Source organism: Rattus norvegicus, chromosome 9, assembly GCF_036323735.1.
Source record: "Rattus norvegicus strain BN/NHsdMcwi chromosome 9, GRCr8, whole genome shotgun sequence".
Lineage (NCBI taxonomy): Eukaryota > Metazoa > Chordata > Mammalia > Rodentia > Muridae > Rattus > Rattus norvegicus.
This window is the reverse complement of record NC_086027.1, coordinates 103,098,863-103,123,995: the sequence shown is the minus strand read 5'-3', so window position 1 is coordinate 103,123,995 and position 25,133 is coordinate 103,098,863. Positions and strand designations below refer to the sequence as shown.

The following is a 25,133-nucleotide window of genomic DNA, read 5'->3' as shown; positions in this document are numbered from 1 at the left end:
CTTGTATTAATATTCATCTTTTGAAAATATGTTCATTTTAAAGCATGGCATCACAGGGGAAAGATAATTTCTTTTTAAATTATTTTTCTTTATTTATTTTTACACTCCATAGTTTATTCCCCATCCCATACCTCCTCCCCACCCCCTGTCTCCCCAAGGATGTCCCCCCCCAACCCCACAAGACCTCTAAACTTCCTGGGGCCTCCAGTCTCTTGAAGGTTAGGTGCATCTTCTCTGACTGAACCCAGACCCAGGATACAGGATTCCTCTGCTGTATATGTGTATGCTGCCTGGTTGGTGACCAGTGTCTGAGAGATCTCAGGGGTCCAGGTTAATTGAGACTGCTGGTACTCCTGCAGGGTTGCCTTCCTCTTCAACTTCCTCCAGCGTTTGTTTCCCTAATTCAAGAGGACTCATTAGCTTCTGTTTGTTGGTTGGGTGCACATATCTTCATCTGACTCTTTCAGTTGCTTGTTGGGTCTTTTGGAGGGCAGTCATGATAGCTTCTTTTTTTGTGAGTGCCCCATAGCTTCAGTAATGGTGTCAAGTCTTGGGGCCTCCCCTTGACCTGGATCCCAATTTGGGCCTGTCACTGGACCATTTTTCCCCTTAGGCTCCTCTCCATTTTTGTCCCTGCAGTTCTTTCAAACAGGAACAATTATTCGACAGAGTTTTGACTGTGGGATAGCAACCCAATCCCACACTTGATGCCCTGTCTTTTTTGCTGGAAGTAGGCTCAACAAGTTCCCTCTTCCCATTATAGGGCATTTTACTTAAATCCCCGCTTTGAGCCCTGAAAGTCTCTCACCTCCCAGGTCTCTGGTACATTCTGGAGGGTCCTCCCAACCTCCTTCTTCCTGAGGTCACCTGTTTCCATTCTTTCTGCTGGCCCTCAGGGCTTCAGTTCTTTTTCCCCACCCAATATTAGATCATGTTCCCCTCTATGCCACCTCCATCCCCTTTCCCTTCCCTGTCCCACCCTCCCTCCCTTGTGGTTGCTTTCTTCTCCCTCCCAAGTGGGACTGAGGTGTCCTCACTTGGGCCCTTTAGCTTGTTGAGTTCTGTGGACTGTATCTTGGGTATTCTGTACTTTTTCGGGGGGGGGGGGACTCATATCCACTTACTAGTGAGAACATACCATGTATGCCCTTTTGGGTCTGAGTTACCTCACTCAAGATGATATTTTCTAGTTCCATCTATTTGCCTGCAAAAATCAGGATGTCCTTGTTCTTAATAGCTGAGTAGGAAGCCATTGTGTAAATGGACCGCATTTTCTGTATCCACTCTTCTGTTGTGAGACATCTGGGTTGTTTCCAGCTTCTGGCTATCACAAATAAGGCTGCTATGAACAGCGTGTGACACGTGCCCCTGTGGCATTCCAGGAGTGGTATTTCTGGGTCTTTAGGTTGGTCTATTTTCAATTTTCTGAGGAACCTCCACATTGATTTCTAGACTGGTTGTACCAGTTTGCAGTCCCACCTGCAGTGGAGGAGTGCTCCTCTTTCTCCCATCCTTGCCAACCTGTGTTGTCACCTGAGGTTTATCTTAGCCGTTCTGAGTTGTGTAAGGTGGAATCTCAGGGTTGTTTTGATTGCATTTCTCTGATCACTAAGGACTTTGAACATTTCTTTAGGTGCTTTTCAGCCATTTGAGATTCCTCTATTGTGAATTCTTGATTAGTTCTATACCTAATTTTTTGATCAGGTTGTTTGGTGGTTAGCTTCTTGTATTCTTTATATATTTTGGATATTAGCCTTCTATCAGATGTGGGGTTAGTGATGATTTTTTTTCCCAATCTGTAGGATTCCGATTTGTCTTATTGACTATGTTCTTGGCCTTAAAGAAGCTTTCCAGTTTCATGAAGTCCCATTCATAAATTCTTGATCTTAGAGTGTGAGCCGTCAGAGTTCTGTTTAGAGACTTTCCCCCTGTACCAATGAGTTCAAGACTCTTGCTCAATTTATCTTCTACTAAGTTTCAGTGTATCTGGTTTTATCTTGAGGTACTTGATCCACTTGGACTTGAGCTTTGTGCATGGTAACAAATATGGATCTATTTTCATTTTTCTACATAGAGACAGCCAGTTAGACCAGCACCATTTATTGAAGATGCTTTATTTTTTCTATTGAATATTTTTGACTTTTTTGTCAAAGATCAAGTGTGTGCAGGTGTGTGGTTTTATTTACCAGTATTCAATTCTATTCCATTGATCAACCCGTCTGTCTTTGTACCAATACTATGCGGTTTTTTTCACTATTGCTCTGTAGTAGAGCTTGAGGTCAGGGATGGTGATTCTCTCAGCCATTCTTTTATCGTTAAGAATTGTTTTCTCTATTCTGGGGCTTTTGCCTTTGTAAATTTTTACATAAAAGTATTCTGTACTCCCAAAATAATGGCATGTTAATGAATTAGAAAGCTAATGGAATCGCTATGAAAATATTTGGAAGATCAAAACAACAGCACATTAGGATTAATTCTAAGTGCCTTCTGATTATTTTATCTTTACATTTAAAACTTTTTTTTTAAATTTAACGTTCTAATCAAAATTCCAGAGTCAAGTCCTATAATGTTTTGTAGGACTGTGCAGTTAAGCAAGTTTTAAAGGTACATCTATTTTTAAATGAAAAGAAATGTTTTTTACAGCTGCTGTCAAGGAGAAGAAAGAGGGGAACAATTGTGAGAGCCAGGAACAATGTGTGCAGAGCCTGGGAGGGGAGCAGGTAGTGGAACAGGACTGTCACCTGGCCTCACCAACAAAGAAGCCAGTGGTTATTTCCATAGTGTTGTCTAAAGGGTTTATGGGGGAGTAGATTAAAACCGGGCAAGAGGAAGACAATACATTCTGTTAAAGTTCTGTTTTTCAAAGTCCATTATTACTTAAAAACTAGGCCACCTACAAACAACCACAAGGAGGACAAATAACTTCAAAGTGTTCTAGGAACAAGGAGCTTTCATGGCAGTGAGCAGAGAGCAGTTTGTGTCACTTTCCATTTTCCCAAGGCCTGTGCAGCTGAAGAGACATAGGGAAACTCATGATTACATTAGACCGAACATTCTGCATTTCCATGCGTTTTTCTAAGTCATTTACTTGAGGCCAAATTTCAGTGAAAGCTAATAGATTTTGTTTAGAGGGCCAAGATAATATCCATTTTTACAGCTGAGATGGTATTAGCAGAATAACACAATTCAGTGTTGATAGATACCGTTTTCTCTGCTAATTTAAAGTTTGAGTGCAGAGCGTCCATTGCCCAAAGGAAAAAGCAAACTAGCAGTAGAACCATGTAGATAGATAGAGAGTATTAAGCCCTGGGGAAATATAATCAATTAAACTATTCAGCCAAAAGTGCAAGACTACCAAGAAGAATTATTTCTGAAGAACAAATAATGCATTTTTGAGTCTAGTATGTTGTTTCAGGATATTTGATAGCACTGTTAACCCCAACACTGTGTTATTTACTGAAAGAAAGCTGCTTCTAGTCGTGGTGTGTCTCAGGCTTAGTCAAAATCTTTAATCTCTCTGGCTGGAACACAGACATTCCCTTAGCACATACCTTTAATCCCAAACAATGAAGGTAAAGTTAGTTTGTTGGAGGAAGCACCATTATTTGAAAGTGATGTCCAATTAAATGGAAGACAAAGTGATGAATCAGCAAAAGATTTGACACGATGGACCAGAGATAGTAAATAACCATCCACAGTAGAAGAGACCGGAAAAAGAGGCCACTCGAGAGTGCACCACTGGAAAAAAAGAGGGACACAGTTGTACAGACACAAGTTGTAGAGATAGAGAATAAGCTAGACACAGGTGAATAGAGAACGAGCCACAGAGTAAGAAGCAGCCAGAGATTAGAGCAGATTGCTAGAGTTTGAGGCCAAGCAGAACAATCCAGTCAGAAATGAAGGAAGCCAGATGGAAGCAGTTTGTACAGGCAGGAGTTTAAGCCAGAACAGCTGAGTTGATCAGCCAGCCCAAGTAAACAAAGCGAAAGAAAGGGGAGCTTACTCAGCAGGGAGTTTCAGAGGCTGAAAAGTTCTAGGCGTAGAGAGATCATATGGAGGTTAGAGACTTCCAGGACTAGGTTGAGGCTGGCAGACTGAGGAAACAAGCAGACTGCCTTGAAGACAACAGGCGATTAGAAAATAAAAAGTTACCATTACAGTATGTAGACCCAAACTACTGAGCTTCCCGGAATCTTCAACAGTGGTTTGCAAACAGTGGTTTTTTAAATGAATGGAACTGCAAATAAATTGATGTAAAATGATAGATGCTACACAAATACAGAAAAAAAAACAGATTAAAAAATTTTAAGAGAAACTTTGCCTATGAATTTGAAGAGACTCATAGCAGGTAAGATCAATAAACCTCCATAAGTTATTACTTGTTGCAGAATCTGAAAAATTGTTCTAGTTCACTGACTTAACCCCAGTTCTTGATACATATCATGCTGCAGCAGTTTCCGAATATTTCTTCTCATGAGAAAATTAAATACTTTAGGTTTGCAATTTCATACTTTAATATCAACATACATTTGGAAAGTTTTGTAAGTAGATGCAAGCCTTGCTTATTGCAATGGATATGAATGTAGCATGTGTACATTTCTGTGTGTGATTAGTATGTTAAATAAAGTAGTAAGATTGTTATTAACATTTTAGGACTTTATTATAGAAAATGTAAGTTTTTTAATTTACTTATTTTTACACTCCAGATTTTATTCCCTTCCCGATCCACCTTGCCCCACCCCCAACAGTTCCAGATCCCATACCTCTTCCTTCAGTCTCCCACTGTGTCTCCACAAGGATGTCCCCACCCTGTCGGCGCCTGCACCAACATGGTACCGAGAATCGGGTGAAAGAAACACACACACACACACACACACACACACACACACACACAGAGGTTATCGTGTCAAGCCAGGAGAGGAAGAGAGAGAGAGAGAGAGAGAGAGAGAGAGAGAGAGAGAGAGAGAGAGAGAGAGAGAGGAAGAGAGAGGAAGGAAGAGTCTCCTGTAGCTTTATTCACCACTTATATACCCAAGTCTCCAGGTAGAAAATATCTGGGAAGCACAGTGGGAAACCCTGGCTCGTACTTCGGTAACAAAAGACCGACTTTGAGACCTGAATTAATTAGGGAGAAATCGGAGAAGACCAGCCTAAATCACAAGGATAAAGGCTGAGGAAGCAAAAGGCAGAAGTAAATTGACCACCACCCAGGTGTGGTCAAGGTGTGTCGGTTCCACATGCATCAGCCGGGCTCAGCAGAGGTCATGCCGTGGAGACACCGGGTGTTTACTACTTGGTCTTTTCTTCCTGTGTCATAAATACATGGGAGAGGCTTGTCTCATGACTAGTATGGCAGTAATCTTAACTGTGGCCATACAGTTACAAAGCGGCCAGGCCCAAATCCAATACAGCTCCCTACACCACCCCACCCACCCCACCAGACCTCTAAACTTCCTGGGACCTCCAGTCTCTTGAGGGTTAGGTGCATCTTCTCTGAATAAACCCAGTCCTCTGCTGTATATGTGTTGGGGACCTTATCTCTGCTGGTGTATGCTGCCTGGTTGGTGACCAGTATCTGAGAGATCTCATGGGTCCAGGTTATTTGAGACTGCTGGTCCTCCTACAGGGTTGCCCTCTTCCTCAGCTTCCTCCAGCTTTTCCCTAATTCAACCACAGGGGTCAGCAGCTTCTGTTCATTGGTTGGGTGTACATATCTGTATTTGACTCTTACAGCTGCTTATTGGGCATTTTGGGGGGCAGTCATGGTAGGACCCTTTTGGTGACTGCCCCATAGCCTCAGTAATAGTGTCAGGTCTTGGGAACAGCTTCATTTTGTAACCAGAATGTTTGATGGATGAATGACATTGTGTGACACTACTCTATTTGCTTTCAATAATCTATTACCCTATTATAGATAGGTACTCCTTATATATAATGGGTCAGAATGATCAGATGGATTGGTAAACAATTATACAATAACAGAGAAGAATATGAAGGTCATGAAATCCTAAAAGATATGAACCAAAAATAGGACTATTTTACAACACAGGCCAGCTGAATAAGTCATCAGAAGCAAGCTAATAGCAGTACTCGCCCACAGTTGCTGCCCTAGTCCCTGCCTCTGGGTTCTTGCTGTGACCTCCTTCCCTGACTTCTCTGGATAATGGAGTAAAAACTGTAAGCCGAAACACACACACACCCCACATAGACACACACGCACAATACACACATGTGCCCAAGTATTTTCACTCATGTTGTTTTATCACAGCAATACAAACCAGAGCTAAGACTGAAATTTATACCAGTTCATGAGGTATCACTGTGACAGACCTGAGCATCGTGAGTTTTGGAGAGGGTTGTAGTGGCGTTTGAACTTTGGGCATGAAAGTGACTGAGTGCTCAGAACTTGGTCAGGTCTAATTAGGGAGTTGGGAAGATAAGAAAGAAGAGAAAAGTTCAGACCATGGAGGCCTAGATTGCTAAGTTTCAGGGGAAAGAAAAGGCATAACCAGGACTCTCTGAATGGTATTTTGTGTCAAGAATTTGAGTGGTGGTATCTCTGATTCTTTTGCCTGATCTTGGGGTCTGTTTCCTCCTACTGGGTTACCCTGTCCAGCCTTGAAGCATTGAGGGCTGCCTGACCTTTACCTTTTGGATAGTGAGGAAGGACAAGCCTTTACAAATAGAAAACTGGTGATGGACCATAGCAGTGACAATACCAAAATCCTCCCAGCTTTGAGCTCTCAGCTAGTGCAGTGATCAACAGTTGAAAATACAGGGACACACTTTTAAACAATGCATGGGTAGGCTACCCCAATAGTTCTGATTGGAACATATATATAAGTCTCTCTATCCTCTTACAGTTGCTGCGCTCTGTCCAGAGAGTTTCTTTGTAGATCTCCTGTGCTATGTATCCTCCATATCCATGCTCTACTCTGACCTCGTCTCTTTTATGCTATTCCTTTCTATTGAATTATTGCCTTTTATCATTTATACTACTTCTTTTCTACCTCCCATCCTTTGAAAGTCACTTAGATGCCCTTCGTAGTTCCCTGACCTCTATGAATATTCCAAAAGAATTATACATAGCTGGAGATTCAAAGCTGGCAACCAGCTTTGTAACATTTGTCCTTTACTCAAAAAGATCGTTTCAAGCTCCACCCATTCACCTGCAAATGTTTTAATTTCGTTTTTCTCAAAATCTTAATAACAATGTATCACATAAATATGCCATATTTTCAGTTGGCTTCATTTTTGAAATCATAGCCAATAAGAGAAGTTATGAAAATGCTTCTTATCTCATAAAGCATCACAGAATAGGTATTAAATACACACATCCACACAGTATATCAAGGGTTAAACAAAATTTAGAGCAGGGAGTACATCCACTAATTAGGTCTAATATGTTGCTTGGAATTAAAGTCTAATTCTTTTAATTGGTACACCTCGGTGGGACTAGAAATACAAACTTGTAATTAGGTGCTGGGTGTGATCATCAAAGCTTCATGTGCACAGATTGTGTAGGCAAAGTTACTTGTTCTCGCATCGGTTTCTAAGTACATTTATTAGGTTCTTTAGACAAACATGAACAACTAGTGAACGAGTCCCCTAGTGACTCATAATTATGCGTGGCACAATAGAAACTTTGTAATTTTAGGAAAATTATTTCTAGATGCATGAACTTTATCATCAACGGTACTAAATAAACTGTGTACTAAACTGTTGAAATAAACTCTGCCCATTACACAGGTTTGAAATAAGTTGTAATCATTTGGCATCAGACATTTTTACTCTAATGTGTACGACCCTGTGGGGAAGTCAACAGAAGTGAGATCACTCTCAGGAATTCAATGGCCATAAACATTTAATAAGTCACTATAAAGTGTTTATGTAAATATTCTAAGTAGTTAAAATTATACACTTTTTCCATTTCCCTACATATAATTTCAACAGTTAGACAGCGTGTGTATTTCATTCTGTCACATATAAAGAAAATAACCCACTCAAGGTTGTTTCAAGATTCCTAATCAGGATATTGTACTAAAAAAAAAATAGGGACAGATTCTTCTCATTTAATGTACAAATTTTTAAAATAAAACAATTTTCTATATAATTTAAATATGATATTAAGTATTGTCTGGCAATAAACCATATTAAACATTTTTAAAGGGTTTCAGAGCTGGAAAGATTCTGTAGGACTAATGAGGTGGCCTCCAAGTCTGAAGACCTTGGCTTGATGTCTTTGACGCATGTTGCAGGATAGACTTTATTCCTCATGATACCCTCTCACCACTAACGCACCACAGAGTGCATATGCCCACATATGCAAATATATACACACATATAAATTAGTAGATAAATAAACAAGTACATAAAATTTGATTTAAAAGACTTTTGATGTAACTCTAGGGTTGTGATATTGTTGTCAATTTCCACAACAAAAATGATGCTTGAATATTCTGTTTTCTCTATATATAGCTTAATGCCCTTCCCTCTGTACTTGTGTGTGTGTGTGTTTGTGTGTGTTGAATCGAACTACATTTTATACAAATTAAAAGAAGATATATATATTATGAGGAAATCAACTTAAATTAGAACATAGAAAAAATTAAATGTGAATGTGTAAATTAGCTTCCTTATCAAATGTACTGAGATAATGGCATTATTTTACAGGGGGCTCTTATGTGGCTCTCCTTTAAAACTATGAGCTTCAAAAGGAAATTAAAATTTTAATTTATTATATCTATACTACATAGATAAGATACTGCTTTAGACCTAGCCATCCATTTGCAACTGCTATCTAGGTAGCAGCTATTTACACTGTGAAGATTTCTCTTGTTTGTGTTGGAAATTTGGACTAATACTAATGCTTTATTTAATGCTCTGTAGTCTATAAAAACAATGTTTGGAAATGTACAGGTAAAATAGATAGATGAACTTGGATGGTAGTTAGGGTTGAAGGGTCACCTTTGGAAAAGACAATCATTTCCAATTAAGATTCAAACCACTGTGCACTTCCGTGAACTGTATGGAAGGACACAGTGTCTTATTAAAAGATTAGTTTACATTATGTGCTGACAAGAATGGCTTGTAAAGTATGATTCATTCAATGTAACAGCGCATTGAAGATGATTTCTTTTCTGTCTGGGCTGTAATAATGAGAATAACCAAGAAACTCTATGAGGGACCTAACCGGCCATAAACATAGACAAGTGGGTCACATATGGTACACTGTCTTTCTCATGCATAGCAACTGTGGTGACTTCTCTTCCCTGGGGAGAGCAGAGGCCTTTAAATCAACACCGTGTTCTTATTTCTAGAATGAACAATATATCAAAACAAATAAGAAAACACAATAAAGGAAAAACTACCAGTTAATCTGTATTTTGCCTACTGGTCTGCTTAGCATAGGAATAATTCCATTGTGTCAAGGTAGTGACGCCAAGCTGAATAATTTTAAAATATTGAGAGGCTTAGAAAAAGTATTAAAATTGTCTAAAAATAATGTGAATAGTCTATGATTCTTCATGTATGTCAAAATGTGGTATAGACAGACAAAGATTAATATTTTTACTCTTATTCAGTATAAACAGTATGTAGCTAGCTATGTTAGTTAAAATTTCCATTGCTCTGAAGAGACACCATAATCAAAGCAACTCTTATAAAGGAAGACAGTTCATTGGGACAGTCCATTATCTTCATGGTGGAAGCATGGCAGTGTGCAGGCAGGCATGGTACTGGAGGAGCTGAGAGTTCTACATCTTGATCTGAAGGCCACTGGAAGGAGACTCTTCCCCAGGCAGACAGGAAAAGGGTCTTCTTGGCAGAAGGGTCAGACTTGGTGGAGCTTGAGCACTAGGAAGCCTCAAAGCCTGTCTACACAGTGAAATGCTTCCTCCAATGAGCTCACACCTATTCCAACAAGGCCACACCTCCTAACAGTGTCACCTCCCACGGCCCAAGCATATGCAAGCCATCTCAGAGCTTGTATTGAACTGCACACTAGGAAATTTATAGCACTCTTGCCTAATATAAAATCTTTTTAAAAAGCAATGTGTACGGGTTGGGGATTTAGCTCAGTAGTAGAGCGCTTGCCTAGCAAGCGCAAGGCCCTGGGTTCGGTCCCCAGCTCCGAAAAAAAGAAAAGAAAAGAAAAAAAAAAGCAATGTATACATATATGATTATATATGTATATATATGTATATATGAGTTATAACAAATTAAGTATACAAGAGTTCATTACAGTATTGTAAAAGTATAAATCCTCCATAATTACTGGGTTAATAATGAAATAAATTGGAGAATAATATCTTAAAGTGTTATCATTACACAAAATATACCTTAAGTGAGACAGAGAAAACTATTGTCTATTTTTTTTACAACTCTATCCTAAACAAATGATATTTCCATACATTTGGCCATTTTCTTTAATGTAAAACACACTATTCTGTTACCCTACTTTCATTGTACACATAAAAAATATCCTAGTTGTCTTGCAGACCCCACTATAGATGCCATGGTAGGTAATTTCAGGTGTATTTCATCTCACTAATATATGTTTCTTGAAAAAGTTTTCATTATACAACACCCACAATCATTTTAATGATTATTTCTTATATAGTCTCCCTTTATAGGTTCTGACTTTACAGCAGTAGTGTTTTCAACAGTTTTCTCTTTGTAAATAGCTATTAATTATAAGGACTGTTACCACTCCTGGGAATAAAACATGCTATCATGTCAAATCCACACTCAAAAAAATAAATCAGCAGCACCAAAGGTAAAGATTTAGGAAACCAAGTTTGTTCTGGGTTCTTTGTAAGGGGGCAGAGATGTTTGTATGTTTATGGTCATAAGCAAGGCTGACCTGTCTTCATGAACTGGGTTGAGAGTGCACTCTATTATAAATTGTTGCCTGTGTCTTGTTGGGGAATGTGCTTCTTGTCAGCAATGCTTTGAAAGATCTGAAGAATTCAACTACTTAAAGGAAACTTGTCTTGAAACCAAAACCAACCAACCAAACAAAAGGACTGTAGATTCAGCCCATTTGGAGGAGTACTTGCCTACCTTGCACAAGACTCCGTTTTCACTCCCCCATGTTGTAAATACAGTATATTATTATTGTGGAAAGTCACCTGTCACTGATAAAAACTTGTCTGTGAAGGCTGACTGACTGACTCGGACTACATAATGTAGAAGTATGTAAACGGTGCAGATCCAAAGTCTAATTGAAGTTTATCGTGGGCTAATTTTAGTTCCATAAATAGCCAATCCTTACCTACTTCTGCATCATGCGTCACATAATATGACTAACAGATAATAATCCATTGCAATGTCTGAACAGAGCCTTGGGCTCTACCAATAAGAAGACTAAGAATTCTGTCAGATTGTATATAAGATCTACAGCAGAGTTCTCTTCACGTTGTTGTAGAGCGTGCCTACTGAATGCACCCACCTAAGTTTTCAAAGGCTTCTCATCTATGGCATTTTTGTTCCAATAGTATAAAAACTTCGTGAATCTGCCCCCAACTTTGGAACATGGAAATTGGGGTAGCTTAAATCTGTAATTCCAGCTATTGTCAGTCATGTTTGGTTCTATAATGAACTATCTCATATCCCCTTTGAGGTGGAAAAGGTATTTTTAGGGCAACACAACCTATTTAACAGTAGAAAACTACATTCAGGTTGCTATTGTGACTCAGTGCAGTATTTTGAAAGAAAATTCCCGAAGTTAGTTCATAAATTTGAATGTTTATAAGCTCTAGTTAGTGGAACCATTTAGACAGGCTAGGAGACTGTGGCATTGTTAGAATAGGTATGGTCTTGGTGGGAGAGGTGTGTCACTTGGAGGTTCTATGAATTCTCCCTCTCCCTCTCCCTCTCCCTCTCCCTCTCCCTCTCCCTCTCCCTCTCCCTCTCCCTCTCCCTCTCCCTCTCCCTCTCCCTCTCCCTCTCCCTCTCCCTCTCCTTCTCCCCCTTTCCCCACCTCCCATCCTCCCTCTGCAATTTACAGATCAAATGTGATCTCTTAGCTTCTGATGCAGTGCCATGCCTGCCTATGTCCCAGTGCCCGCCATAGTGATTGTGGACTGACCTTCTGAAACTGTAATAAAGCCTCCGGTTAAATGTTTCCTTTTGCCAGTCATCTTGGTCATACACTAGAACAGTAACTAAGACACTTGGCAAGCAGACCTCACCACCCCTCTCATTCTCTGTGCCATCCCCTAACCAGTGCTCCATGCTAGGCTTTTGCAGATGTCACAAAAATTACATGGTGTCATGCTTGCCTCTCTAAGCCAATCTTTCTTCATTTAACAGAATGGTCTTTACAATTACAGGCTTCCATTCATTTTCCCATTGTGTTTTGCTCCAGTTCTTTTTCTATTGGGTTTTATATTGTATATTGTAGTATATCCTGGGACTCCCTGTAAAGCTCGGGTTGGTCTCAAACACCTATCCTATTGCCTTCTCTTCTCATGAGAAGGGATTACAGGTATTACTGGCTTGATCATATCTATTGTAAGAGCAAGTAGTATTTCATGATATACATGCAGCACTTTTCTTTATCTATTTATGGGTTTGTGTACCTTCTTGTTGCTTCTAATTCTTGGGTACGTTTAATATTGCAGAAAACTAATAGTGAGGGCAGATTTTCTTTCCTATGATAATTGATTTCTTTTGACTCTGTACCCACAGTAAATCCATATTTTATGAATTATACAAATAAATTAAATTAATGTGATTAAATAAAATTGTATTTTTGTTGTATTTGGACTTTTTCTTTTGTTTTTGAAACAGAGTCTGACCCTGTAGCTTGGCCTGAATCCATGGCTATCCTCTGATTCAGTCCTCTGAGTTTTGCAATTATCCACATGAGTCACTACGCCCAACTTAAACTGGTTTTCATGGTTATTGTGCTGTTTCACCTCTAACCAGGAGATTGTGAATGGCACTTTTCCATAAGTCCAAAGTCATTATTTATTGCCTAACTGGTAAAAACCACGCTACATGGAATGAGGTAAAACTGTGTGGTTTGGTTTGCTGTAGTTTTTCTGGTGGGAAGACATCTTCTTTTCAGAGGGGTTTGAGAATCCTCAGAAGAATTTTTCTCTACTCTGCTTCGGTACCACACATAGCTCCTCCCTATTCTCCTTATCTCTGAGGTTTCTATACTGCCTGAGTCTGTCGTTCAGACCGCTTTCATATTCATTTCACTTCTGTGTCTTTGTTGACTCTCTTCACCTATATACACTGCTGTGACTAGCTCTTTCAGTTTCGACATTCCCCACTAACCACATCATCTGACACACTAGATTTACCACAGTCGAAGTTCTGTCAAGTGAGAAATTTTTCAGACAAGATAAAAATGTATAAAATGTTCAACAATTGTCCATATATACAAATATGCTTGCATCAGCACACCGTTTCTGTGTTTCAAGAGCTTACACAAAGATGAACTGAGCTCTGTGTAGAAATGTATTCTAGGTTTTCTGCCGTACTTGAGTGTGACCTGAAAGACGAAATGGCAATAAACCCACTCCTTAATTCTGGATTGTTACCACACACTTGGGACTGTGTGACAGACAGTCTCAGATTTTATTTGGATATTAAGGAGAAGTTGTTTGGTTCCTAAGGGTCATGTTAGAGAATACTATGGTTCCCAGTAACGTGGCCATAGGAACACTCACTAAGGGGCTCTTACAACATGCAAATCTGCTGCTTCAAATCAAATCTTGAAATTATCATTAAACATAGCAGTAACTGGTAGATATTTAAATCATAGTGTTAGTGAACTGTTTTCTTTTTTATTTAGCCCATGACCTATGCACTAAGTATTTCCCATGAGTTATATCATTTTATCTTGGCGTATCTTGAAATTATTCAGAGTGTGAACTGTGTCTTCTTCACCACATATTTTATATTTGATGAGAAACAAATTGACAAAGACATAAAAGACAACCGGCATAGGATGTATATCTCTCTTCTATATTTACCAAATTCCTTGATATTTATACAAATGTAACTTATTAAAAATGTATGCAACTATGTTTTGTAAATTCTTAATTTTTATTACAGTTATAAATACATACTGTGGGTATATATGTCTGGGTGTATATACATATAGTTTATATGCATATGACACAACATGGATGTGGAAGTGAGGATAACTTGTGTGGGTGGACTGCCTTTTGTTACCTTGTGAGTTCTAGCGATGCAATTTAGACCATCAAGTTTGAAGTCAAGTGCCACGTGTATTAAGCTATCATACCTGCCTTCTACATTTCAAGCTCTCAAAAGTAAATTTAAAAAATCTGAAGAGCCCATAAATGTGGACAGTTATATAAAAATCCACATACTCATGTGCTTAATAACAAAATCTACTTTTTTCTTCATTTCAATCCACATTCTCATAGGATTTTAAATTCCAGAAGTTTGTATTTAAATTGCGATTGAGCAAGATAAAGTCATAAAACCGAGCAGACCCAACACGTTTAACTGGAGTAAAGTATTGCAGTCTGTTTCTCAAATTTAAAAGCTAGAAAAAGTCTAACTTAAAAAAAATATAATGTTTTCATTGGATCTCTGGGAGTTTCATAAAGAATATTTCGAATGTTTCTATTCCCCTTTTCCAACTCCTTCTCCACCTCCTCCCTCTCTCTCTCTCTCTCTCTCTCTCTCTGACAAAAATGAAAGACAAAGACCGTCGTGTATTGGCCAAGTACACCTGAGCACTGGGCCTGTCCTGTAGTGTGATTAGTATTCACAGGGTCAGTTCGCTGAAAAAAAAAAAAAGAAAAACAAAACAAAACAAACAAACAAACAAACAAAACAGTGGCCTTTCCTCTCCCAGACTCTGTATCACTCTCCAGCAGCTACTTGGCTAGAGGTAGGATCTCATACGTGCCTTCTCTGCTCCATGCTGAGATTTTGTCTGCCTCATGCATGGTGCCACAATCTCTGTAAATTCCTAAGTGTACCTGGCCCATTGTGTCCCTGGAAGCCATCTGCCACCTCTGGCTCTTACAAATTTTCTGTCTCTCTTGCCTACAGATCCAGATAAGTCTCATGAGGAGGGCTGCGATATAAACATTTAGGACAGAACATTCTCTCTTATTCTCTGTATACTGATCAGTCATGGAGTTTTATGTTACTCTCTATTGTAAGAATATTTATTTATTTATTTATTTATTTATTTATTTGTTTGTTTGTTTGTTTGTTTGTTTATGTATTCACTGACAAGGGTTGAGTAATGCCCTGATCTATGGAGGTAGAATATATTTTTAGGAGCCCATCTTACTATCATGTCGATTTACCAGAATAATACTATTAGGTTTTATCTCCTGGTTCATGGTCCAAGTAGTCTTCTCTCTTTGCATCTTGGACAGTGTTACTAATGGATTTTATCTTGTGGAGCAGGACATAAAAGAAAACTGAACTAGTTACTCCCATACCATTCATGCTACTGTGGCTTCTACTGCACCAGCAGGCATGTATCACAGGCGGGTTGCCATTGTAACTTGCAGGATTCATAGCAGGATACTTTTGATTACCTTTCATTGCCGGTGATGTGTAAAGTGCCTTTCAGCACTATGAATCCCACACTCTAGCTCTAAAAAATTTGATTTAGTAAGAGACATAAAATATTCATAAGCAGGAAGACAGAGACCAGTGGATAACTCTCCCAAAAGTAAAATAAATGAAACAACGTGATAAAATTCTAGGGAACTAGAGATCCAGATTTCTAAGGAGCACTGCAAAGAGTGTGTTACTGTCTTCCTACACTGATGCATGCTTATACCTCAAATGTGCCTTTCAAGTATTTTCACTTTCCTTATTATTTGTAGGTATCTGCTAATTTTAGTAATGTTTCAAAGTTATCCGCCAACAATGCAAATATTCAAAATAATCAAAATTACAGTCCCTTTTTATGCAATAAATTTATGATTCTTGAAACATCTTTTCAACATGCATCTTATTTTATATGATTCTCTTTTTCAGTTATTTCCTTATGCTGACGCTCTAGCATTTCCCCAACAATTTATGAAGTTCCTACAGCAGATGTACTTTCTAACTTCCATCATTTCTTTTTCTTTTTTTTCCTTTCCTTTTATTTCTGATGAAGTTGAGAATCAAATGAAAAGTGTTGCTTGTGTAAGATTCATAAAATATAGGAAGCCACATAACCCACTTACTTCAACATTGTGTTGAATTATGGAGAGCATAGATTTCCAATGAATCAATTTACATTCTTCTACTTACTGACTGCCTGTTGACCCAACATCATTTTTGAAAACACTGCCTTTTTTTCCACTGGATGGTTGTAGCTCCTCTGTGACCATAGGTGTGTGGGTTCATTTCTGGGTCTTCAATTCTATTCCACTGATCTACCTGCCTGTCTGTGTACAAATACCATACAGTTTTCATCACTATTGCTCTGTAATACTGCTTGAGGCCAAGGATGGTGATTCCCCCAGAAGTTCTTTAATTGTTGAGGATAGTTTTCACTATCCTGGGTTTTTTGTCATTCCAAATGAATTTGAAAATTGCTCTTTCTAACTCTATGAAGGCTTGAGGAGGAGTTTTGATGGGGATTACATTGAATCTGTAGATTGATTTTGGCAAAATGGCCATTTTTACAATACTGATCCTGCCAATACCTGAGCATGGGAGGTCTTTCCATCTTCTGAGATCTTCAATTTCTTTCTTCAGAGACTTGAAGTTCTTGTCATACAGATCTTTCACATGCTTGGTGAGAGTCACGAGGAGGAGGTATTTTATGTTATTTGGGACTATTGCGAAGGGTGTCATTTCCAAGATTTCTTTCTTAGCCTGTTTATCCTTTGAGTAGAGGAAGGCTACTGATTTGTTTGAGTTAATTTTATACCCAGACACTTTGCTGAAGTTGTTTATCAGGTGTTGTAGTTCTCCGGTGGAACTTTTGGGGTCACTTAAGTATACTATCATATCATCTGCAAATAGTGATATTTTGACTTCTTCCATTCCAACTTGTATCCCTTCAACCTCCTTTTGTTGTCTGATTGCTCTGGCTAGGACTTTGAGTAATATATTGAATAAGTAGGGAGAGAGTGGGCAGCCTTGTTTAGACTCTTATTGCTTCAAGTTTCTCTTCATTTATTCTAATGTTGGCTACTGGTTTGCTGTATATGGCTTTTACTATGTTTAGGTATGGGCCTTGAATTCCTGTTCTTTCCAGAACTTTTATCATGAAGGGGTGTTGAATTTTTTCAAATGCTTTCTCAGCATCTAATGAAATGATCATGTGGTGTTTTTTTTCCTTGAGTTTGTCTATATAGAGGATTACATTGATGGATTTCTGTATATTGAATTATTCCTGCATCCCTGGGATGAAGCCTACTTGATCAGGATGAATCATCAATTTGATGTGTTCTTGAATTTGGTTGCAAGAATTTTATTGAGTGTTTTTGCATAGATATTCATAAGGCAAATTGGTCTGACATTCTCTTTCTTTGATGGGTCTTTGTGTGATTTAAATACAAGGGTAATAGTGGCTTCATAGAAGGAATTGGGTCCCTTTTTTCCGACATATTAGTGGGGCTGCAGTGGTCCACACTACTCTCTGAGCTTTGCCATGCCTCCCAGAGATGACAAGAAGAAGGATACCAGAAAGTCAGCCAAAAAAGACAAAGACCCAGTGAATAAATCAGGTGGCAAAGCCAAGAAGAAGTGGTCCAAATGCAAATTTCGAGAAAAGTTGAACACTCTCGTCCTGTTTGACAAAGTTACTTACAACAAACTTTGTAAGGAAGTTCCCAACTATAAGCTTATTACTCCAGCTGTGGTTTGCAAGAGACTGAAGATTTGAGGTTCCTTGGCCAGGGCAGCACATCAGGAGCTATGTAGTAAAGGTCTTATCAAGCTGGTTCCAAAGCACAGAGCCCAAGTAATTTACACCAGAAACACAAAGGGTGGTGATGCCCCAGCTTCTGGTGAAGATGAATGAACAGATTCAATCAGTTGTACATTTGGGAAAATAAAATGTTATTTATTTTTTAAAAAAAGAAGTAATAAGGCAGTTCTCCCTCTGTTTCTATTTTGTGGAATAGTTTGAATAATATTAGTATGAGGTCTTCTAGGAAAGTCTGATAGAATTCTGCACTAAACCCATCTGGTCCTGGGCTCTTTTTGGTTGGGAGACTTTTAATAACTGCTTCTATTTCTTTAGGAGTTATGAGATTGTTTAGATGGTTTATCTGATCTTGATTTAACTTTGTTACCTGGTATTTGTCTTGAAAATTGTCCATTTCCTCCAGATTTTCCAGTTTTGTTGAATTTAGGCTTTTGTAGTAGGATCCTATGATTTTTTGAATTTCCTCAGCTTCTGTTGTCATGTATCCCATTTCATTTCTGATTTTGTTAATTTGGACACACTCTCTGTGCCCTTTGACTACTCTGGCTATGGGTTTATCTATCTGTTGATTTTCTCAAAGAACCAGCTCCTGGTTTTGTTGATCCTTTGTGTAGTCCTTTTTGTTTCTACTTGGTTGACTGTGTTTGAATATTTCCTGCCTTCTACACCTCTTGAGTGCATTTGATTTTTTTTTTTTATCCTAGAGCTTTCAGGTGTGCTGTCAAGGTGCTAAAGTATGCTTGCTCCAGTTTCTTTTGCAGGCACTCAGAGCTCTGAGTTTTCCTCTTAGCACTGCTTTCATTGTGTCCCATAAGTTTGGGTATGTTGTATTTTCATTTTAACTAAATTCTAAAAAGTCTTTAATTCATTCATTTCTTGCTTGACCAAGTTATCATTGAATAGAGCATTGTAACTTCCATGTATATGTGGGCTTTCTGTAGTTTTTGCAGTTATTGAAGATGAGCCTTAGTCTGTGGTAGTCTGACAGGATGCATGGGATTATTTTAATCTTGAATCTGTTGATGGCCTATTTTGTTGAAGGTACCAGGAGGTGCTGAGAAAAATGTATACTCTTTTGTTTTAGGATAAAATGTTCTATAAATATCTGCTAAAACCATTTGGTTCATAACTTCTGTTAGTTTCTCTATGTCTCTGTTTCATTTCTGTTTCCATGATCGGTCCACTGATGAGAGTGGGGTGTTAAATCTCCTATTATTATTGTGTGAGGTGCATTGTATGCTTTAAACTTTAGTAAGGTTTCTTTTATGTATGTAGGAGCCCTAGCATTTGGAGCATAGATATTTAGAATTGGGAGTTTATCTTGTTGGATATTTCTTTTAATGAATATGAAGTGTCCTTCCTTACCATTTTAAATAACTTTTGATTAAAAGTCAATTTTATTCAATATTAGAATAGCTACTCCAGCTTATTTCTTCACACCATTTGCTTGGAAAGTTGTTTTCTAGACTTTTCCTCTGAGGTAGTGTTTGTCTTTGTCTTTGAGGTGTGTTTCGTGTTTGCAGCAAAATGCTGGGTCCTGTTTAGGTATCCAGTCCGTTAGTCTATGTCTTTTTATTGGGGAATTGAGTCCATTGATGTTAAGAGATATTAAGGAATAGTGATTGTTTCCTGTTATTTTTGTTGTTAGAGGTCAAATTATGTTTGTGTATCTCTCTTCTTTTGGTTTTGTTGCAAGGAGATTATTTTCTTGCTTTTTCTAGGGTGTAGTTTCCCTCCTTGTGTTGGAGTTTTCCTTCTATTATCCCTTGTAGGGTTGGATTTGTAAAAAGATATTGTGTAAATTTGATTTTGTCATGGAATACCTTGGTTTCTTGATCTATGTTAATTGAGAGTTTTGCTGACTATAGTAGTCTGGGCTGGCATTTGTGTTCTCTTAGGGTCTGTATGACATCTGACCAAGATCTTCTGGCTTTCATAGTGAGAAGTCTGGTGTAATTCTAATAGGTTTGCCTTTATATGTCCTTGACCTTTTTTCCCTTACTGCTTTTAATATTCTTTCTTTGTTTTGTGTGTTTGGTGTTTTGACTATTGTGTAAAAGGAAGAATTTCTTTCCTGCTCCAATCTATTTGGAGTTCTGTAGACTTCTTGTACGTTTATGGGCATCACTTTCTTTAGGGAAGTTTTCTTCTATAATTTTGTTGAAGATATTTGCTGGCCCTTTAAGTTTGGAGTCTTCACTATTATCCTTAGGTTTGATCTTCTCATTGTGTCCTGGATTTCCTGGATGTTTTAGGCTAGGAGCTTTTTGCGTTTTACATTATCTTCGATGGTTGTGTCGATGTTTTCTATGGTATCTTCTGCCCCTGAAATTCTCTCTTCTTTCTCTTGTATTCTGATGGTGATGCTTGCATCTATGACTCCTGATCTCTTTCCTAGGTTCTCTATCTCCAGGGTTGTCTCCCTTTGTGCTTTCCTTATTGTTTCTGTTTCCATTTTTAAAACCTGGATCGTTTTGTTCTATTCCTTCACCTGTTTGGTTGTGTTCTCCTGTAATTCTTTAAGGTGTTTCTATGTTTCCTCTTTAAGTGCTTCTACTTGTTTACTTGTGTTGTCCTGTATTTCTTTAGGGACTTATTTATGTCCTTTATAAAGTCCTCCAATATCTTTATAAATGTGAGTTTAAATCCACATCTTGCTTTTCTGGTGTGTTTGAATTTCCCGTATTGGCTTTTGTGGGTAAACTGGACTCTGATGTCCCCAAGTAGTCTTGGTTTCTGGTGCTTAGTCTCCTGTGCTTGCCTCTCCCCATCAGGTTGTCTCTGGTGTTATCTTGTCTTGCTGTCTCTGACAGTGACTTGACCCTCCTGTAGGCTGTGTGTCTGTACTCCTGTAGACCTGTTTTCTTTTGACTGGATCTGGGAAAAGAGAGCTGCTCCTGTGTTTTTTGTGACCTGAAGCCTCTAGGTGGATTGCTTAGAGCAGAAAAGTTGGTCTTACCTCTGCTCTCAGGTGTGTAGGTGCTCCTGGTGACTGTCTTTCAGCTCTCAGTATAGGCTGAAACAAGAAGGGTCCTCCACCTCACTTCTCCTAGGTCCCCGTGCCCAGAGGCCACAGATAGCACTAAGAGGTTTCCTCTTGGGTCAGGAATGTGGGCACAACACATTTGTTTCCTCTAAGCTTTCAAGGTTGTCCACACTTTTGAGGGTCCAGCTCTCTCCCCCATGAGATTTGGGTCATAATTTTTCTTGAGTAGCAAGCCCAAAGACAATCTTCTATTTTAAAATTTCCGTTACTTTTCCAAAATGATGAAGTTAAAATTTTAGCATTGGCATTTATGTGCTTTGAAAAGCCGCACAGTTATTTTCCAGTCCTTCTTGCAAAATCTCCATACCTAAAAAGATGAATAAAATGATTGTAAAAATGGGCAACATTAAGCCTTCTGTTCATGTTTCATTTATTCCTGAAACAACAAATATCTGTTGATGATTTTACTTCCTGGCTAAGACCCATGTGATGAGTGCCATTATTCACAAGCACGCTTGAGAGTGGTATTGGAAGCTACGATAAAGGAAGAATCTTATGTAGTTCTAATAATGAGATCACGGGCACTTAACTTTTATTTCTCCTACTCTCCTTGCTATTGTGACTTGAATAAATATTGCTTACTTTAGAAAGCTATTTATGATATCTTTACCAGACCCAAAACTGCTTTGGCTCTGTCATTCACACATTTCATTTTATTTGCTCTTAAATAAGCCAAAATGGTACTCTTATCTGGTAGGGATATGTATATGATGCCATGTAAACTGCAATGTCAGTGGAGCTACAGTAACATGAATATAGGGACTATTTTACTACTTTACTTTAACAATGTTTTGTGAAAAATTTTTTAAACATTTAAAAAGTCCCTAGATGCCCAGACGTGTGGGCAATCCTGAGACTGCAGGGCAGGAGAGACTGCCACTTCTGCCCACCTTTGCCCACATTCCTGGCCCAAGAGGAAACTGTATAGGGCCTCTGGGCACAGGAAGATAGGAGTAGTCAAGCTGCAGGAGCCCTGTGGTCCAGACTGCCCCTGGATCTTAAGGGACCTGGTCAAACAGCTCCTTTCACCCAAATCCCGAGAGAGGGAGAACTGGACATTGAGAGGGGCAGACACACCTGAGAAACCAGAGGAGACTACTCTCTGCCAACATTTCTGACTTTAGAGGAAAACACTTAGCACCATCTGGGCCCCCTGTGCACAGGGACCCAGGCAAAGTAGGGGGAGTCTCTTCTGGTGCCCGCCTACAGGGACAGCTGAAAGCCAGTGGACAGGAACAACTACATGCCTGAAAGCAGAACATTTTATTCCCAAAACTGGCTGAAAGAAAACAGGGAAACAGGTCTATAGCACTCCTGACACACAGGCCTATAGGACAGTCAAGTCACTGTCAGAAATAGCAAAACAAGGTAACACCAGAGACAAACTGATGGCAAGAGGCAAGCATTCAAGCAACAGAAACCAAGACTACATGGCATCATCAGAGCACAATTCTCCCACCAAAGTAAACACTGAATATCCAAACACACCAGAAAAGCAAGATCTAGGTTTAAAATCACATTTGACCATGATGATGGAGGGCTTTAAGAAAGACATAAAGAACTCCCTTAGAGAAATGTAGGAAAACACAAGTAAACAAGTAGAAGTCCTTAGAGAGGAAACACAAAAAACCCTGAAAGAATTACAGGAAAACACAATCGAACAGGTGAAGGAATTGAAAATGGAAATAGAAGCAATAAAGAAAGCACAAAGGGAGACAACCCTGGATATAGAAAACCAAAGGAAGAGACAAGGAGCCATAGATACAAGCATCACCAGCAGAATACAAGATAGAAGAAAGAATGTCAGGAGTAGAAGATTCCATAGAAAGCATATAGACAACTGTCAAAGATAATGGAAAATGGAAAAAGCTACAGGCCCAAAACATACAGGAAATCCAGGACACAGTGAGAAGATCAAACCTAAGGATAATAGGTATAGAAGAGAGTGAAGATGCACAACTCAAAGGACCAGTAATTATCTTCAACAAAAACAGAAGAAAACTTCCCTAACTTAAAGAAAGAGATGCCCATAAATATACAAGAAGCCTACAGAGCTCCAAATATATTGAACCAGAAAAGAAACTCCTCCCATCACATAATAGTCAAAACACCAAATGCGCAAAACAAAGAATATTAAAAGCAGTAAGGAAAAAAGGTCAAGTAACATATGAAGGCAGACCTATCAGAATCACACCAGACTTCTCACCAGAGACTATGAAAGCCAGAAGATCCTGGACAAATGTCATTCAGACCCTAAGAGAACACAAATGCCAGCCCAGGTAACTGTATCCAGCAAAACTTTCAATTAATATAGATAGAGAAACAAAGATATTCCACGATAAAACCAAATTTACACAATATCTTTCTACAAATCCAGCCCTGCAAAGGATAATAAATGGTAAAGCCCAACACAAGGAGGCAAGCTACACCCTAGAAAAAGCAAGAAACTAATTGTTTTGAAACAAAACAAAACAAAGAGAAGACAAGCACACAAACATAATGTTACCTCCAAATATGAAGATAACAGGAAGTAACAATCACTATTCCTTAATATCTCTCAACATCAATGGACTCAATTCCCCCCCAAAAAGACACAGATTAACAAACTGGATATGCAATGAGGACCCAGCATTTTGCTGCCTACAGGAAACACACCTCAGAGACAAAGACAGACACTAATTCGGAGTAAAAGGCTGGTAAACAACTTTCCAAGCAAATGGTCTGAAGAAGCAAGCTGGGATAGCCATTCTAATATCAAATAAAGTCAATTTTCAACCAAAAGTCATCAAAAAAGATAAGGAAGGACACTTCATATTCATCAAAGGAAAAATCCACCAAGATGAACTCTCAATCCTAAATATCTATACTCCAAGTACAAGGGCACCTAAATACACAAAAGAAACATTACTAAAGCTCAAGGCACACATTGCACCTCACACAATAATAGTAGGCGATTTCAACACCTGAATCTCATCAATGATCAGATCATGGAAACAGAAATAAAACAATAGACATAGACAGACTAATAGAAGTTATGAACCAAATGGACTTAACAGATATTTATAGAACATTCTATCCTAAAACGAAAGGATATACCTTCTTCTTACTACCTCATGGTACTTTCTCCAAAATTGACTATATAATCGGGCACAAAACAGGCTTCAACAGATACAGAAAGATAGAAATGATCCCATGCATCCTATCAGAAAAACACGGGCTACAGCTTGTCTTCAATAACAGTAAGGAAAGAATGCCCATATATACATGGAAGTTGAACAATGCTCTACTCAGTGATAACCTGGTCAGGGAAGAAATAAAGAAAGAAATTAAAGACTTCTTGGAATTTAATGAAAAGGAAGGTGCAACATACCCAAACTTATCGGACACAATGAAAGCTGTGCTAAGAGGAAAACTCATAGTTCTGAGTGCCTGAGAAAGAAACAGGAAAGAGCATATGTCACCAGCTTGACAGCACACCTAAAAGCTCTAGAACAAAAAGAAGCAAACACACCCGGGAGGAGTAGAAGGCAGGAAATAATCAAACTCAGAGCTGAAATCAACCAAGTAAAAGCAAAAAGGACTATACAAAGAATCAACAGAGCCAAAAGCTGGTTCTTTGAGAAAAATCAACAAGATAGATAAACCCTTAGCCAGACTAATGAGAGGACATAGAGAGTATGTCCAAATTAAGAAAATCAGAAATGAAAAGGGAGACATAACAAGAGAACCAGAGGAAATTCAAAAAATCATCAGTCATACTACAAAAGCCTATATTAAACAAAACCTGAAAATCTGGAGGAAATGGATAATTTTCTAGACAAATGCCAGGTATCAAAGTTAAATCAGGAACAGATAAACCATTTAAGCAACCCCATAACTCCTAAAGAAATAGAAGCGGTCATTATAAGTCTCCCAACCAAAAGGAGCCCAGGTCCAGATGGGTTCAGTGCAGAATTCTATCAGACCTTCATAGAAGACTTCATACCAATACTATCCGAACTATTCCACAAAAATTGAAACAGATGGAGCACTACCGAATTCCTTCTATGAAGCCACAATTACTCTTATACCTAAACCACACAAAGACACAACAAAGAAAGAGAACTTCAGACCAATTTCCCGTATGAATATCGATGCAAAAATACTCAATAAAATTCTGGCAAAGCGAATTCAAGTACACATCAAAACAATCATCCATCG

The 25,133-nt window shown here is 38.6% G+C and overlaps 1 pseudogene; it reads left to right on the top strand.

Annotated features, from left to right (window-relative positions):
• Positions 1–17,608: 17,608 nt before the first annotated feature.
• On the top strand, positions 17,609–17,980 carry LOC103690587 (40S ribosomal protein S25 pseudogene; annotated as a pseudogene).
• Positions 17,981–25,133: the final 7,153 nt, after the last annotated feature.